This window comes from Mustelus asterias, unplaced genomic scaffold, assembly GCF_964213995.1.
Source record: "Mustelus asterias unplaced genomic scaffold, sMusAst1.hap1.1 HAP1_SCAFFOLD_564, whole genome shotgun sequence".
Lineage (NCBI taxonomy): Eukaryota > Metazoa > Chordata > Chondrichthyes > Carcharhiniformes > Triakidae > Mustelus > Mustelus asterias.
In genome coordinates this window covers 28714-44332 of record NW_027590514.1, presented here as the reverse complement: position 1 = coordinate 44332, position 15619 = coordinate 28714, and the positions used below count along the sequence as shown (strand labels likewise).

The 15619-nt window shown below is 46.4% G+C and overlaps 1 non-coding gene across 1 annotated transcript; it reads left to right on the top strand.

Annotated features, from left to right (window-relative positions):
• Positions 1–14905: 14905 nt before the first annotated feature.
• On the top strand, positions 14906–15104 carry LOC144487062 (U2 spliceosomal RNA). The gene has a single exon (XR_013496365.1). It is a non-coding gene; the product is annotated as a U2 spliceosomal RNA (small nuclear RNA).
• The last annotated feature ends 515 nt before the right edge of the window (positions 15105–15619 follow it).

Below are 15619 nucleotides of genomic sequence, written 5' to 3'. Positions count from 1 at the left end.
ACGTTTTGCCCATTTGGTTGCTACTCCTTCCACAAACATACAATCCCTCCAATGACAAATTGACAAACAGTGGCAGCCATCTACAAGATGCACTGCAGCAACTCACCAAGGCTCATTAAGCAACATCTTCCAAACCATGACTTCTGCCATTTCGAAGGACAAGAGTAGTAGGTACATGGAAACTCCACCACCTGGAGGTTCCCTCCAAGTCACTCGCCATCCTGACTTGGAAATATATCACCATTCCTTCGCTGTCACTAGGTCAAAATTCTGGAGGTCCCTCCCTTGCAGTATTGTGTCTGCACCTACACCTTAGGGACTGCAGCAGTTCAGAAAGCGGCTCTCCACCACCTTCTCAAGGGCAACTAGGGATGGCCAATAAATTCTGGCAAACCAGTGACACCCACGTCCTGTAAATTAATGTAAAAAAAATTAACAGTGTAAAATGCTGCAGACGGGTTAAGGAAAGGAACGATTATTACAATCACAAAATATATCACTTTGAGATCAATTTCCACGCTCATGAACATTGGAGATTTAGAAATACGACAGCACACACACCCTACACACTTAGATAACACGAGGGAAAATACAAAGACCTGTACAGTGCTTAACTGGGAAAATAGCAAAGCATAATGAATGAAATTAAATAGAACATAGAACAGTACAGCACAGAACAGGCCCTTCGGCCCACGATGTTGTGCCGAGCTTTATCTGAAACCAAGATCAAGCTATCCCACTCCCTATCATCCTGGTGTGCTCCATGTGCCTATCCAATAACCGCTTAAATGTTTCTAAAGTGTCTGACTCCACTATCACTGCAGGCAGTCCATTTCACACCCCAACCACTCTCTGCGTAAAGAACCTACCCCTGATATCCGTCCTGTATCTCCCACCACGAACCCTATAGTTATGCCCCCTTGTAATAGCTCCATCCACCCGAGGAAATAGTCTTTGAACGTTCACTCTATCTATCCCCTTCATCATTTTATACACCTCTATTAAGTCTCCCCTCAGCCTCCTCCGCTCCAGAGAGAACAGCCCTAGCTCCCTCAACCTTTCCTCATATGACCTACCCTCCAAACCAGGCAGCATCCTGGTAAATCTCCTCTGCACTCTTTCCAGCGCTTCCACATCCTTCTTATAGTGAGGTGACCAGAACTGCACACAATATTCCAAATGTGGTCTCACCAAGGTCCTGTACAGTTGCAGCATAACCCCACGGCTCTTAAACTCCAACCCCCTGTTAATAAAAGCTAACACACTATAGGCCTTCTTCACAGCTCTATCCACTTGACTGGCAACCTTTAGAGATCTGTGGATATGGACCCCAAGATCTCTCTGTTCCTCCACAGTCTTCAGAACCCTACCTTTGACCCTGTAATCCACATTTAAATTAGTCCTACCAAAATGAATCACCTCACATTTATCAGGGTTAAACTCCATTTGCCATTTTTCAGCCCAGCTTTGCATCCTATCTATGTCTCTTTGCAGCCTACAACAGCCCTCCACCTCATCCACTACTCCACCAATCTTGGTGTCATCAGCAAATTTACTGATCCACCCTTCAGCCCCCTCCTCTAAGTCATTAATAAAAATCACAAAGAGCAGAGGACCAAGCACTGATCCCTGCGGCACACCGCTAGCAACCTGCCTCCAATCCGAAAATTTTCCATCGACCACCACCCTCTGTCTTCGATCAGAGAGCCAGTTACCTATCCAATCGGCCAACTTTCCCTCTATCCCACACCTCCTCACTTTCATCATAAGCCGACTATGGGGGACCTTATCAAACGCCTTACTAAAATCCATGTATATGACATCAACTGCCCTACCTTCATCAACACACTTAGTTACCTCCTCAAAAAATTCTATCAAATTTGTGAGGCACAACTTGCCCTTCACGAATCCGTGCTGACTATCTCGGATTAATCCGCATCTTTCTAAATGGTCGTAAATCCCATCCCTAAGGACCCTTTCCATCAATTTACCAACCACCGAAGTAAGACTAACCGGTCTATAATTACCAGGGTCATTTCTATTCCCTTTCTTAAACAGAGGAACAACATTCGCCATTCTCCAGTCCTCTGGCACCATCCCCGTGGACAGCGAGGACCCAAAGATCAACGCCAAAGGCTCTGCAATCTCATCCCTTGCCTCCCACAGAATCCTAGGATACATTTCATCAGGCCCAGGGGACTTATCGACCTAAGTGACAAAGTGTGAATAGTTTTACGAGTGGAAAATAATGCAGGTAGAAATGGGTATATGAGGAGCCTGGCCAAAGGAATAAACAGACTAGTGAAAAAGCTGTTTGTTCTCAGCACTGTTCTGGAGATGAATCTTCATGGCACCTATCACTCTCCCTCTTCCCCTCATCCCAACAAAAGTTAACATCCTCAACCCCAAACACCAACCCATCCCTCCCCCGCTCCACCACAAGCACCAATTCATCCCTCTCCCTGCATCCCAAATACCAAATCAACCCTCCTTACTGCGGCATTCCCCAAAATACCTAACATCTGTCAGGGTAGATGAGAATCCTTGACTGCAGGTAAAAGGATGTTTTTAAGATTGAAATTGGACAATAGTTGGAAAAGGAAAGAGTTTAAGCGTGGCAGTTTCTGTGCAGAATAACAAGCTTTTGATTCATGGGGAGAGAAAGTAACCCATGAGCTTCTGGTGTTAGGGGTGAGGGTGAAATTCCACCCAAACCCTAGCCCTATAACCCCATTTGCTAATCCCCCTTAACACCAAGGGTTAATCAGTATGGCCAATCAACCTAACTGGCAAATCTTTGGAGTGAGGAGGAAACTGAAGCATCAGGAGGAATCCCACGCAGACAGGGGAAAAATGTGCAAACTGCGCACAAACAGTGACCCGAGGCCGGAATTGAACCTGGGTCCCCGATACTGGTTCAATTGATGTCAGACTGACTGGTCTCTAATCGCCTGTTTTCTCTTTACCTCCATTTTTAATTACTGGGGTTATGTTAGATAACCTCAATCTATAGGAACTGTTCCGGAGTCTAGAGTACCTTGGAAGATGACCACCAATGCATCCACTATTTCTAGGGCCACTACCTTAAGTCCTATGGGATGTAGATTATCAGGGTCTGAGGATTTATCGGCCTTCAATCCCATCAGTTTCCCGAGCATCATTTCTCTATTAAAGCTGATCTTCAGTTCCTCCGTCTCATTAAACCCTGGGCTCCCCAACATTTCTGGTATCTTATTTGTGTCCTCCTTTGTGAAGACAGAACCAAAGTATGCATTTAGTTGGTCAGCCATTTTTTTTGTTCCCCATTATAAATTCCCTGTTTCCGACTGTAAGGGATCTACATTTGCCTTCACCAATCTTCTTCTCTTCACACACCTATAGAAACTTCCATTGTCAGTTTTTAAGTTCCCTTCAAGCTTACTCTCACACTCTATTTTCCTCTTAATCAATTCCTTGGTCCTCCTTTGCTGAATTCTAAACTGCTCCCAATCCTCAGGTCTGTTAATTTTTCTGGCCAATGTGCATACCGAGAGCGTGATTGTGTCAGTTGGCTGTGTTGGAGATGCTCTCGGATTGGTGTCCTCAGTGTGGGTGGCATCAGGCCCCCTCGCGGTGTACCCAGTGGCAGTAGGACTTGCTGTGTCAGCCTCTGGAGGATTCTCCATTTCCACTGGCATAGGGAATCTGGACTGTGGGCTGGATGATGATGCTGGGTCCGATACTTAAAGTAGGTAATACTGGTTTTGGACGGAATGAACACTGTCTGAGGCAGGCACACAGTTTTGCAATGGGTATGGCTGTGTACCACCACCAGTTTGTCATAGAAGTGTGTGGTCTGGATTCTGACCGTTTGACCAGGTTCTACAGGGTAGAGTGCAAGTATTGCAATCGTAATATCTCTTTCCCCATCATTGCGACTCCATGAGAGTGCCACTCATATTGCTGAAGTCCTTTTGCCACTGAGAGTCGAAGCTTTTGGATCGTGGTCCCGGTACGCCTGGAGAACATTTTCTGTGCTGATGAGGGCAGACCCTGTGTGGCACATTTCACAGGCTGCCGAGTGCAGCACAGTAATCTGGATGGTCCCGTGCATGTGGGGACACACGACATAGGGAGGATAGGGGAAGGGGATATTAGGCAGGGATTTATGGAGTTGGGGTGGAAACTAAAGGCCAAGACTGACAGAGTGGTTATCTCTGGACTCTTGCCTGTACCACGGGATAGTTTAGAGAGGAATAGGGAGAGGGAAGGTTTGAATTCATGGCTGAGGGGATGGTGCAGGAGGGAGGGGTTCAGGTACTTAAGCAATTGGGGCTCGTACTGGGGAAGGTGTGACCTCTATGAGAAGGATGGTCTACACCTTAATCAGAAGGGGACCAATATCCTGGGGGGTAAATTTGCTAAGGCCATGCAGGGAGGTTTAAACTGATTCGGGGGGTGGAGGGATCCTGAGTAGTGGGGCTGAAAGTGAGGGATGCATGGATGGGGACTGCAATGCACGGCATTACAGAGGTGGGGTGGAGCAGGGTTTGAAATGTGTATACTTCAATGCCAGGAGTATTCGCAATAAAGTGGGTGAACTTGCAGCGTGGATCAGTACCTGGGACTTCGATGTTGTGGCTATTTCAGAGACATGGATAGAGCAGGGGCAGGAATGGATGCTGCAGGTCCCGGGGTTCAAATGTTTTAGTCGAAGTAGGGAAGGAGGTAGAAGAGGGGGAGGGGTAGCATTATTGGTCAGAGATTGTATCACAGTGTCAGAGAGGAGGTTTGATGAGGACTTATCTGTTGAGGTAGTATGGGCGGAGATTAGAAATAGGAGAGGAGAGGTCACCCTGTTGGGAGTCTTTTATAGACCTCCTAAAAGTTCTAGAGAGGTTGAGGAAAGGATTGCGGAGTCAATCCTGCTTAGGAGTGAAAGTAATAGGGCAATTGTTATGGGGGATTTTAACTTGACTAATATTGACTGGAATTGTTATAGCTCTAGCTCGTTAGAGGGGTCAGTTTTTGTTCAAAGCGTGCAGGAAGGTTTTTTGACTCAGTATGTAGACAGGCCAACTAGAGGTGAGGCTATATTGGATCTGGTGCTGGGAAATGAGCCAGACCAGGTGCTAGACTTGGAAGTTGGTGTGCATTTTGGTGATAGTGACCACAATTCGGTTACGTTCACCTTAGTGATGGAAAGGGATAGGCATGAACCTCGAGCCAATGGTTTTAGCTGGGGGAAGGGTAATTATGAGGCTATTAGGAGAGAATTAGGAAACATAGGTTGGACTAGGAGATTACAGGGACTGGGAACGTCCGACATGTGGAGTTTTTTCAAGGAGCAGCTACTGCGAGTCTGTGATAGGTATGTCCCTGTCAGGCAAGGAGGAATTGGTAGGGCTAGGGAACCGTGGTGCACCAAAAAGGTTTCTTTGTTGGTTAAAAAGAAAAAGGAGGCTTATGTTCGGATGAGACGTGAGCACTCGGGTAGTGCACTAGAAAGCTTTAGATTGGCTAAGAGGGAGTTGAAGAGCGAGCTTAGAAGGGCTAAAAGGGGACATGAGAAGACTTTGGCGGATAGGGTTAAAGAGAATCCTAAGGCGTTCTATAGGTATGTCAAGAACAGAAGGTTGGTTAGGGCAAGTTTAGGGCCAGTTATAGATGGCAGAGGGAAGTTATGTGTGGAACCGGAGGAGATTGGTGAAGCATTGAACCAATATTTCTCTTCGGTGTTCACGCAAGGGGACATGAATATAGCTGAGGAGGACACTGGGTTGCAAGGGAGTAGAATAGACAGTATTACAGTTGATAAGGAGGATGTGCAGGATATTCTGGAGGGTCTGAAAATAGATAAATCCCCTGGTCCGGATGGGATTTATCCAAGGATTCTCTGGGAGGCAAGAGAAGTGATTGCAGAGCCTCTGGCTCTGATCTTCAGGTCGTCGTTGGCCTCTGGTATAGTACCAGAAGATTGGAGGTTAGCGAATGTTGTCCCATTGTTTAAGAAGGGGAACAGAGACTTCCCCGGGAATTATAGACCGGTGAGTCTCACTTCTGTTGTCGGCAAGATGTTGGAAAAAATTATAAGGGATAGGATTTATAGTTATTTGGAGAGTAATGAATTGATAGGTGATAGTCAGCATGGTTTTGTGGCAGGTAGGTCGTGCCTTACTAACCTTATTGAGTTTTTTGAGAAAGTGACCAAGGAGGTGGATGGGGGCAAGGCAGTGGACGTGGTATATATGGATTTTAGTAAGGCGTTTGATAAGGTTCACCATGGTAGGCTTCTGCAGAAAATGCAGATGTATGGGATTGGGGGTGATCTAGGAAATTGGATCAGGAATTGGCTAGCGGATAGGAAACAGAGGGTGGTGGTTGATAGTAAATATTCATCATGGAGTGCGGTTACAAGTGGTGTACCTCAGGGATCTGTTTTGGGGCCACTGCTGTTTGTAATATTTATTAATGATCTGGATGAGGGTATAGTTGGGTGGATTAGCAAATTTGCTGATGACACCAAAGTCGGTGGTGTGGTAGACAGTGAGGAAGGGTGTCGTAGTTTGCAGGAAGACTTAGACAGGTTGCAAAGTTGGGCCGAGAGGTGGCGGATGGAGTTTAATGCGGAGAAGTGTGAGGTAATTCACTTTGGTAGGAATAACAGATGTGTTGAGTATAGGGCTAACGGGAGGACTTTGAATAGTGTGGAGGAGCAGAGGGATCTAGGTGTATGTGTGCATAGATCCCTGAAAGTTGGGAATCAAGTAGATAAGGTTGTTAAGAAGGCTTATGGTGTCTTGGCGTTTATTGGTAGGGGGATTGAATTTAGGAGTCGTAGCGTTATGTTGCAACTGTACACAACTCTGGTGCGGCCGCACTTGGAGTACTGTGTGCAGTTCTGGTCCCCACATTACAGGAAGGATGTGGAGGCTTTGGAGAGGGTGCAGAGGAGGTTTACCAGGATGTTGCCTGGTATGGAGGGGAGATCCTATGAGGAGAGGCTGAGGGATTTGGGATTGTTTTCGCTGGAAAGGCGGCGGCTAAGAGGGGATCTTATTGAAACATATAAGATGATTAGAGGTTTGAAATGTGTATACTTCAATGCCAGGAGTATTCGCAATAAAGTGGGTGAACTTGCAGCGTGGATCAGTACCTGGGACTTCGATGTTGTGGCTATTTCAGAGACATGGATAGAGCAGGGGCAGGAATGGATGCTGCAGGTCCCGGGGTTCAAATGTTTTAGTCGAAGTAGGGAAGGAGGTAGAAGAGGGGGAGGGGTAGCATTATTGGTCAGAGATTGTATCACAGTGTCAGAGAGGAGGTTTGATGAGGACTTATCTGTTGAGGTAGTATGGGCGGAGATTAGAAATAGGAGAGGAGAGGTCACCCTGTTGGGAGTCTTTTATAGACCTCCTAAAAGTTCTAGAGAGGTTGAGGAAAGGATTGCGGAGTCAATCCTGCTTAGGAGTGAAAGTAATAGGGCAATTGTTATGGGGGATTTTAACTTGACTAATGTTGACTGGAATTGTTATAGCTCTAGCTCGTTAGAGGGGTCAGTTTTTGTTCAAAGCGTGCAGGAAGGTTTTTTGACTCAGTATGTAGACAGGCCAACTAGAGGTGAGGCTATATTGGATCTGGTGCTGGGAAATGAGCCAGACCAGGTGCTAGACTTGGAAGTTGGTGTGCATTTTGGTGATAGTGACCACAATTCGGTTACGTTCACCTTAGTGATGGAAAGGGATAGGCATGAACCTCGGGCCAGTGGTTTTAGCTGGGGGAAGGGTAATTATGAGGCTATTAGGAGAGAATTAGGAAACATAGGTTGGACTAGGAGATTACAGGGACTGGGAACGTCCGACATGTGGAGTTTTTTCAAGGAGCAGCTACTGCGAGTCTGTGATAGGTATGTCCCTGTCAGGCAAGGAGGAATTGGTAGGGCTAGGGAACCGTGGTGCACCAAAAAAGTTTCTTTGTTGGTTAAAAAGAAAAAGGAGGCTTATGTTCGGATGAGACGTGAGCACTCGGGTAGTGCACTAGAAAGCTTTAGATTGGCTAAGAGGGAGTTGAAGAGCGAGCTTAGAAGGGCTAAAAGGGGACATGAGAAGACTTTGGCGGATAGGGTTAAAGAGAATCCTAAGGCGTTCTATAGGTATGTCAAGAACAGAAGGTTGGTTAGGGCAAGTTTAGGGCCAGTTATAGATGGCAGAGGGAAGTTATGTGTGGAACCGGAGGAGATTGGTGAAGCATTGAACCAATATTTCTCTTCGGTGTTCACGCAAGGGGACATGAATATAGCTGAGGAGGACACTGGGTTGCAAGGGAGTAGAATAGACAGTATTACAGTTGATAAGGAGGATGTGCAGGATATTCTGGAGGGTCTGAAAATAGATAAATCCCCTGGTCCGGATGGGATTTATCCAAGGATTCTCTGGGAGGCAAGAGAAGTGATTGCAGAGCCTCTGGCTCTGATCTTCAGGTCGTCGTTGGCCTCTGGTATAGTACCAGAAGATTGGAGGTTAGCGAATGTTGTCCCATTGTTTAAGAAGGGGAACAGAGACTTCCCCGGGAATTATAGACCGGTGAGTCTCACTTCTGTTGTCGGCAAGATGTTGGAAAAAATTATAAGGGATAGGATTTATAGTTATTTGGAGAGTAATGAATTGATAGGTGATAGTCAGCATGGTTTTGTGGCAGGTAGGTCGTGCCTTACTAACCTTATTGAGTTTTTTGAGAAAGTGACCAAGGAGGTGGATGGGGGCAAGGCAGTGGACGTGGTATATATGGATTTTAGTAAGGCGTTTGATAAGGTTCACCATGGTAGGCTTCTGCAGAAAATGCAGATGTATGGGATTGGGGGTGATCTAGGAAATTGGATCAGGAATTGGCTAGCGGATAGGAAACAGAGGGTGGTGGTTGATAGTAAATATTCATCATGGAGTGCGGTTACAAGTGGTGTACCTCAGGGATCTGTTTTGGGGCCACTGCTGTTTGTAATATTTATTAATGATCTGGATGAGGGTATAGTTGGGTGGATTAGCAAATTTGCTGATGACACCAAAGTCGGTGGTGTGGTAGACAGTGAGGAAGGGTGTCGTAGTCTGCAGGAAGACTTAGACAGGTTGCAAAGTTGGGCCGAGAGGTGGCGGATGGAGTTTAATGCGGAGAAGTGTGAGGTAATTCACTTTGGTAGGAATAACAGATGTGTTGAGTATAGGGCTAACGGGAGGACTTTGAATAGTGTGGAGGAGCAGAGGGATCTAGGTGTATGTGTGCATAGATCCCTGAAAGTTGGGAATCAAGTAGATAAGGTTGTTAAGAAGGCATATGGTGTCTTGGCGTTTATTGGTAGGGGGATTGAATTTAGGAGTCGTAGCGTTATGTTGCAACTGTACACAACTCTGGTGCGGCCGCACTTGGAGTACTGTGTGCAGTTCTGGTCCCCACATTACAGGAAGGATGTGGAGGCTTTGGAGAGGGTGCAGAGGAGGTTTACCAGGATGTTGCCTGGTATGGAGGGGAGATCCTATGAGGAGAGGCTGAGGGATTTGGGATTGTTTTCGCTGGAAAGGCGGCGGCTAAGAGGGGATCTTATTGAAACATATAAGATGATTAGAGGTTTAGATAGGGTGGATAGTGATAGCCTTTTTCCTCTGATGGAGAAATCCAGCACGAGGGGGCATGGCTTTAAATTGAGGGGGGGTAGTTATAGAACCGATGTCAGGGGTAGGTTCTTTACCCAGAGGGTGGTGAGGGATTGGAATGCCCTGCCAGCATCAGTAGTAAATGCGCCTAGTTTGGGGGCGTTTAAGAGATCCGTAGATAGGTTCATGGACGAAAAGAAATTGGTTTAGGTTGGAGGGTCACAGTTTTTTTTTTTTTTAACTGGTCGGTGCAACATCGTGGGCCGAAGGGCCTGTTCTGCGCTGTAATGTTCTATGTTCTATGTTCTATGTTTAGATAGGGTGGATAGTGATAGCCTTTTTCCTCTGATGGAGAAATCCAGCACGAGGGGGCATGGCTTTAAATTGAGGGGGGGTAGTTATAGAACCGATGTCAGGGGTAGGTTCTTTACCCAGAGGGTGGTGAGGGATTGGAATGCCCTGCCAGCATCAGTAGTAAATGCGCCTAGTTTGGGGGCGTTTAAGAGATCCGTAGATAGGTTCATGGACGAAAAGAAATTGGTTTAGGTTGGAGGGTCACAGTTTTTTTTTTTAACTGGTCGGTGCAACATCGTGGGCCGAAGGGCCTGTTCTGCGCTGTAATGTTCTATGTTCTATGTTCTATGTTCTATGTTTCCTGCATACTGCCCATTCTGCCAGGTCATTGGACTGTGGGTAGAGGAAGCTGCTCATGATGTTCTCAAAGTCCCATGTGTGTGAAAAGTTCCTGAACTCACTGGAGATGAACTGGCAAGCATTGTCCACCATTATCCTCTGAGGGATGCCTTATGTGGTGAAGTGTCTCTTGAGTTTGATAATGACTATGTTGCTCTTCCCATCTGGCAGATGATAAATTTTGAACCAGAGTACGAGTTGACTAGCACCAAGTGCTGTTTACCACTTCATTCGAAGATATCAGTCACCACGAGCGACCATTAGAGGTCCAGGCTCTCTTGTAGATGCGGTGGTTCCTTGGTTTGATGCGTCTTGAGTGCAATGCATGGCACACACCTGGATACTTCTCTCTCCATGTCCGTCCATATACATCGATGGCTAGTATAGGGATTCCTTTGCTCTGTATCATGTTGCCTCCAACCCTAGTGCCCTTAGTTGTGTTGCTGGGTGTAGTACCTCTGCAAAGAGGTAGGGATGACAAATTGCTAACCACGCAGTATCAAACTGTCTTGTACAATTAGCTCTTGTTTACAAGAGAATGTGTGGAACTCTTGGGGAAGCTCTTTTGAGGACTCGGGCAAGCCTTTCATAATGACTTTGTGGGACTGTCTGCATATGAGATCTACCAGTAAAGTATCCTTAGGTTCCTCAATTCAATGAGATGACATGTATGTTCATGATGTCAATGTTCACTTCACAATCTGCCTGGTCAGTAGTACAAAAAACACTACAGCACAAGTACAGGCCTTTCGGCCCACCAAGCCTGTGCTGACAGTTAGACCATAAGAGCATAAGATATAGGAGCAGAATTCGGCCATTCAGCCCATTGAGTCTTCTCCATCATTCAATCATGGCTGATATGATTCTCATCCCCATTCTCCTACCTTCTCCCTGTAACCCTTGATCCCCTTATTGATCAAGAACCTATCTATCTCTGTCTTAAAGACATACAATGACCTGGCCTCCACAGCCTTCTGTGGCAAAGAGTTCCACAGATTCACCACTCTCTGACTGAAGAAATTCCTCCTCATCTCAGTTTTAAAGGAATGTATCTTTACTCTGAGGTTGTGCCCCCGAGTTCTCGTCTCTCCCACTAGTGGAAGCATCCACTCCACATCCACTCTATCTGGGCCTCGCAGTATTCTGCAAGTTTGAATTCGATCCCCCCTCATCCTTCTAAACTCCATCGAGTACAGACCCAGACTCCTCGACCGCTCCTCATATGACAAACCTGGGATCATTCTTGTGTATCTCAGCTGGATTCCCTCCAAGACCAGCAATCCTTCCTTCGATAGGGGGCCCAGAACTGCTCACAATACTCCAAATGGGGTCTGACCAGAGCCTGGTGCAGCCTCAGCAGTACGTCCCTGCTCTTGTGCTCTAGAAATGAACGCTAACATTGAATTTGCCTTCCTAACTGCCAACTGAACCTGCACATTAACCTGAACCAGGACTCCCAAGTCCCTTTGTGTTTCAGATTTCCAAAGCCTTTCCCCATTTAGAAAATAGTCTATGCTCCTATTTTTCCTATCAAAATGCATAACCTCACTCTTTCCCACATTGTATTCCACCTGCCACCTCTTTGCCCATTCTCCTAACCTGTCCAAGTCCTTCTGCAGCCTCCCCACTTCCTCAACACTTCCTGTCCCTCTACATATCTTTGCGTCATCCGCAAATTTAGCAACCATGCCCTCAGTTCCATCTTCCAGATCATTAATGTATATTGTGAAAAGTTGTGGTCCCAACACTGACACCTGTGGAACACCACTAGTCACCGGCTGCCATCCTGAAAAGGACCCCCTTATCCCCACTCTCTGCCTTCTATCTGTCAGCCAATCTTTTACCCATGCCAATACATTGCCTCTAACACCATTGGCTTTTAGTTTATTTAGCAGCCTCCTGTAAGGCACCTTGTCAAAGGCTTTCTGGAAATCCAAATAAATCACATCCACTGGCTCTTCTTTGTCTAATTTCTTCTCAAAGAACTCGAACAGATTTGTCAGATATGACCACCCTTTGACGAAGCCGTGCTGACTCAACCCTATTTTACCATGCACTTCCAAATACTCCGCAGTTTCATCCTTAATAATGAACTCCAAGATCTTACCGACAACCAAGGTCAGGTTAACTGGCCTATAATTTCCCATCCTCTGCCTCCCTCTCTTCTTAATCAGGGGTGTTACATTAGCCTTTTTCCAGTCCTCTGGGACCTTCCCTGACTCTCGGGATTCCTGAAAGATCACCACCAATGCTCACAATCTCCTCAGCTAGCTCCTTCAAAACCCTGGGATGTAGTCCATCCCGTCTGGATGATTTATCCACCGTCAGACCTTTCAGCTTCCCTAGCACCTTCTCCTTAGTGATGGCCACTACATTTACTGCTGACCCCTGACTCTCTTGAAGTTCTGGCATGTTACTGATGTCTTCCACCATGAAGATTGATACAAAGTACCCATTCAATTCCTCTGCCATTTCTTTGTCCTCATTATTACTTCTCCAGCCTCATTTTCCAGCGGTCCAATGTCCATTCTTGCCTCTCTCTTACCTTTTATCTATTGAAAAAAACTCTTGCAATCTTCTTTTATATTACTAGCTAGCTTACTCTCACATTTCATCTTCTCCGCCTTTATTGTTTTTTATTTCTCCTCTGCTCACTTTTAAAGGCTTCCCAATCCTCTGGCTTCCTACTATTCCTCGCTTTTTGAGAATAGTGATGAGAGGCTGATGATGAGTTTCAACACTTACAGGAGTAAGAGAAGTCATGGAAATCATGAAATTTCTTGACAAGCAAAGATGAGGGCGAAAAGCTCTGTCTTGATTTGGGCATAACGAGTCTCCGAGTTAGTGAGGGCCTTTGATGCGTGGCTATTGGTCTGCCAGGCTGGCAGGCATCTGCTGATAGGAGACCAGGGGCTTGAATGGTAAAATATTGTGGCATTGGAAGAGCTGAGAGTGCCTCTCTGAGTCTGCTGAACACAGTTTTGTGCTGCTTCTGCCAACACAATTCGATACCATGGTGGAGGAGCTGATGAAGAATTCTGGCGACCTCAATGTAACAGGAATGAATTTGGAAAGATAATTTGTACTTGTCCATCTGTCATATAGCCGCTGTCTTGTCTGGATCAGGCTTTATACAATTGACTGAGAGCAAGTGACTCACACAGGGAACCTGGTTGACCCTGAATCTGCATTTAACAGGGTTGAGCTTTAACTGTACGGCCCTGATTCTGTCAAGGATGAGGTGAAGATCGGCACTGTGCTCTTGTAAAGGATGACCCCAGACTACGATGAAAGTAACGATGATTTCACAGGGTTGACGTGCAAAGAGTTGCGCCATTGGAAAATCTCACTGCCAGTGGAGATCCCATAGGGAATACAGAGGAAATGGTATCTGTCATCAGAGACATAAATGTGATCAGTTTCACGGATTTGTCACCCAGCAGGATTTGCTGGAACCGCATCTTGCATCCAGGATGCTGAACACTTTGGCATTGGGCATTTCTGCTATCACCCATTCCACCGTCTTCATAGGGTGATGAGGTCTGAGCAGCTCCTTGTTCAAGTTCACTGGGTCAATACGTATCCTGACCATGTTGTCTTTCTTTACTGCAGCCACCATTGCTGAAACCCATTCTGTGGTCTCGTCAATGGGGGCTATGAGAGTTGATGTTGGCACACGGTGCAGCTCATTGACAACTTTCTGCTTTGTCGCGAGGGGAACTCCTCTTGGAGCACAGACCATGGGTGGTACCAGGTCATCTAATGTATTACAGCTAGCTTCCCAATAGTGTTGCAGTTGAAGAGGTCTTTATAATCTACCAATTCAGAGGCCTGGTGTTGCAGAGTGTGTGCATCTGGACCAAGGTGGGTTAACCCCAGTGTGATACTGGACCAAGGTGGGTTAACCCCAGTGTGACGGTAGCACAGTGGTTAGCACTGCTGCTTCACAGCTCCAGGGTCCCGGGTTCGATTCCCGGCTCGGGTCACTGTCTGTGTGGAGTTTGCACATTCTCCTCGTGTCTGTGTGGGTTTCCTCCGGGTGCTCCGGTTTCCTCCCACAGTCCAAAGATGTGCGGGTTAGGTTGATTGGCCAGGTTAAAAATTGCCCCTTAGAGTCCTGGGATGCATAGGTTAGAGGGATTAGCGGGTAAAATATGTGGGGTAGGGCCTGGGTGGGATTGTGGTCGGTGCAGACTCGATGGGCCAAATGGCCTCCTTCTGCACTGTAGGGTTTCTATGATTCTATGATTCTATGATACTGGACCAAGGTGGGTTAACCCCAGTGTGATACTGCCTGATGACCCAACAGTGGCTTTACATTCTGGTCAACGATATGAAACTGGAGACTGTCCTGTGTACACTGGAGATGATGTGGAGATGCCGGCGTTGGACTGGGGTAAACACAGTAAGAAGTTTAACAACACCAAATAAACCTGTTGGACTTTAACCTGGTGTTGTTAAACTTCTTACAGTGGAGATGGCCACACCTCCATGTGGATAGTTTGTCTGCCATACGCCATGAGATCCACCTGGGTGTTAAGATCTGGTGGTGCATTTGGGTCTAGTTCTTGTAGCATTTGCCTGGGTGGTACGCTTCTCGGCCTTTTGGCTAAGATCAAGTGTAGTATGGACATGCTCTACTTGGTTGAAGTCATTAGGTTACATTTTAGCTTCATTTGAAGCAATTTTTAAAAGCGGCATCTCGGCCTTTTGGCTAAGATGCAAATGAGATCAAGCCTTGGAGGAGGGGCAATGCCTACTCCAATCAGCTTGGATCATGTAGCTCAAGCCCAAGACAGGAGGTGAGAGCCCTGTCTTGTCAGCTTGGATCGGGAATGTCTCAACTTGCTGAGACTCTGAATTGGACTTGATTCGATTGAATTGGATTTTTAAAAAATTGCCTGGGTGGCACATGGTACTTTGTGCCAGTGTCAATCTTTACTTTTAGTTTTTTGTTGCTGCAGGCAATGTTTAACGTGGTGAAAATCTCACCGTTCTTCATAATGGTGTCAACACCCTCATTATAGATTGTTGTTGGAGTCTCAGTGCCTTGGTTGCTTCTGAGCTTCAATTAATTTAGCCTGCTCAAGTTCTGGAGGAGGGTTGAGCTACAATGTGGCCGGTGATAGGGGCAGGCTGCTCTGGTTGGATCCACAGCATTTTGCAAAATGGTTCCACTTGCCACACTTGTCACAGCATTTACCAAATACCAAACGTGCTGTTGTGTTGTGAGGATGATGGCCAGCACAGTGGGTCAGGAGACACCCTGTTCTACAAAAACTTCTATTTCCCACCTTACCACT